This window comes from Phocoena sinus, chromosome 7 (assembly GCF_008692025.1).
Source record: "Phocoena sinus isolate mPhoSin1 chromosome 7, mPhoSin1.pri, whole genome shotgun sequence".
Taxonomy (NCBI): Eukaryota; Metazoa; Chordata; class Mammalia; order Artiodactyla; family Phocoenidae; genus Phocoena; species Phocoena sinus.
Window position 1 is genome coordinate 45,974,724 of NC_045769.1, and position 3,167 is coordinate 45,977,890.

General features: G+C 46.9%; 1 pseudogene; it reads left to right on the forward strand.

The window, feature by feature from the left end:
- The first annotated feature begins 278 nt into the window (after positions 1 to 278).
- LOC116756815 lies at positions 279 to 2,605 on the forward strand (annotated as a pseudogene).
- The last annotated feature ends 562 nt before the right edge of the window (positions 2,606 to 3,167 follow it).

The following is a 3,167-nucleotide window of genomic DNA, read 5'->3' on the forward strand; positions in this document are numbered from 1 at the left end:
AGATAATAGCTGAAAACTTCCCTAACCTGGGAAAGGAAACAATCATCCAAGTCCAGGAAGCATGGAGAGTTCCATACAGGATAAACCCACAGAGGAATACACCATGACACATTGTAATCAAAATGACAAAAGTTAAAGATAAAGAGAAAATATTAAAAGCAGCAAGAGAAAAGCAACAAATAACATACAAGGGAACTCCTATAAGGTTATCAGCTGATTTTTCAGCAGAAACTCTGCAGACCAGAAGGGAGTGGCATGATACATTTAAAATAATAAGTGAACAGAGTATCTGTCAGGCAAGAACTGCTTTGATGGTCTATGATGATGCCAATAAAAAGTGGGTGCCAGCTGGTGGTTCAACCGGGTTCATATATATCATCATACAGGAAACAACACATTCAGAGCGGTGGGCAGGAAGATTCAGGACCATCAGGTAGTGATAAATTGTGCCATTCCTAAAGGGTTGAAGTACAATCAAGCTACACAGACCTTCCACCAATGGCGGGATGCTAGACAGGTGTATGGTCTCAACTTTGGCAGCAAAGAAGATGCCAATGTCTTCACAAGTGCCATGATGCATGCCTTAGAAGTGTTGAATTCACAGGAAACAGGGTCAACATTGCCTAGACAAAATTCACAACTACCTGCCCAAGTTCAGAATGGCCCATCACAAGAAGAATTGGAAATTCAAAGAAGGCAACAACAAGAACATCAACAACAAAAGGAGCTGGAGTGGGAAAGGCTGAAGAGAGAAAGAATGGAAAGGGAGAGATTGGAGAGGGAGAGGTTAGAAAGGGAAAGGCTGAAGAGGGAGCGACTAGAACAGGAGCAGCTGGAGAGAGAGAGACAAGAAAGCGAACGTCAGAATCACCTGGAGCGGGAGAGAAAAGAGCGGGAGAGGCTGGAGAGGCTGGACTGGGAAAGCCAGGAATGAGAGCGGCAAGAGCAGCTAGAAAGGGAGCAACTGGAATGCAAGCGAGAGCGAAGAATGTCAAATGCCGCTCCATCCTCCGACAGCTCCCTGTATCGTGCTCCACTTCCTGAGTGTGCCAGTTGCCAGCCTCCTTCAGCACCTCCTCCATCATATGCTAAAGTCATCTCAACTCCAGTGTCAGAGGCCACTCCTGATTACGCTGTAGTGACTGCTTTGCCACCTACTTCTACACCCCCTACACCACCACTTCGACACTCCAAGACACGTTTTGCAACATCTCTAGGTTCAGCCTTCCACCCTGTTCTTCCCCATTATGCTACAGTTCCTCATCCTCTGAACAAAAACTCTCGACCTTCTTCTCTTGTGAGCACACCCTCTCTTCAACCTCCAGCTACGAAGCCCTGTGCCTGGTCTACTTCCAGTTTCTCACCCCTCCCTCCGTCTCCTCTCCCCTGCATGCAGAGCTACTGGTCCAAGGCCTGTCCTCCCCAGTTGTGTTTCTTATCCTGTGCCCCAGATGCCTCCATCACCAGCGGCACCCAGCGGGCTGCTCGACTCTGTCACACATCCAGTGTCTCTACCAGCCCACCACCGCCTTCCCTCGCACCACTCTCACACTGTGGATGAGAGCTTCTCCTCCTCCAAGCACGCCTATTGCCTCAACTCCCTCATCCAAGCCTAGTGTTCTCCCTTCTCCCTCTGCAGCTGCCCCTGCCTCTGTGGAGACTCCTCTAAACTCTGTGCTGGGAGCCTCTTCTTCTGAGCCAGGCTTGCAGGCAGTCTCTCAGCTGGCCGAGACTCCAGCCCAACAGGGCATTGTCTTGGGACCACCTGAACCTCCACTCCCTCCTGCACTCCCACCACGTCCTGCCCAGGCATCAGCAGTGCTCCCTCCTCCCCCAGGGCCTCCTCCACTCCCTCCACTTCTGTCCTCAGGGGCCCCGCCTCTGCTTCCTCCACCGCCTCTTCCTAATCAAGTACCCCCTTCTCCCTCATCACCTCCTGCTGCTACCCTCCCTGCATCTGGATTTTTTTGGGGATCCATGTCTGTAGACAATCGCCCTTCAACTGGACTTGCAGCTGCAATTGCTGGAGCAAAACTTAGGAAAGTGTCATGGTTGGAGGATGCCTCCTTCCCAAGTGGAGGGAACACCACTGGTGTGAATTCGGCCTCATCTAAAACAGATAGGGGTCGTGGAAATGGACTCCTTCCTTTAGGGGGTAGTGGTTTAATGGAAGGAATGAGTACCCTGCTGGCCAGGAGGAGAAGAATTGCTGTAAAGGGATCAACAATAGAAACCTAACAGAAAGAGGACAAAATGAAAATTCAGAGCCTGTAACTTCTAAGGCTTCTTCAACAAGTACACCTGAACCGACAAGAAAACCTTGGGAAAGAACAAATACAATGAATGGCAGCAAGTCTGTTGTTCCAGATGGGATTCTCCAAGGAAAAATCAGATTGTTTTTGACAACAGATCCTATGATTCATTATACAGACCAAAATCTGTGCCCTTGTCACAGCCCAGTGTCAATGGAGTCCAGACAGAGGGACTAGACTATGACAGGCTGAAGCAGGACATTTTAGATGAAATGAGAAAAGAATTAACTAAGCTAAAAGAAGAGCTCATTGATGCAATCAGGCAGGAACTGAGCAAGTCAAATACTGCATAGACAAGAATGCAGAGAAGAATCTGGAGAAGGAAAACAAAAAAACCTACAAAGAACAGCTGTGTTAACAACAACAAAACCCCTACATTTTGTGAGCTGTGAGAAGAAAATGGAGACAAACAGTCAGAAGGAGGGGAAAACAAACATACTTTGAAAGCCTTCAGACATTACTACTCTGGCAATAAGCTATTTCCCTCCCAGTTTGCTGCTTTTTTCTGACCTTTACAATAGGATGGAAGAGAGTTGTATAGGAGTTCCTGTATCAGTTATGCAGAAAATACTAAATCTGTCTGGCAAGATCACCGTGCATTGAAATATTTTCATGTCAAGAGAAATTCGCACATTTTCTTCAATCCATTGCTAAAATAAAGAGGAGAAAGGCTTGAGAAGTTTTTTTCAGAGAATGGTGATGAGGAATTTAGCAAGTTATGCTATTGTACTGTAAATGTTTCTCTCAGGTTTGTCTTCCTATCATATTTGATATTCCATGAATAACTGAGTTCAGCCCTATGTAGCTTAAGATCATAAAATGTGGAACAAATGGAATTGTATGTGCTTTCAAGGG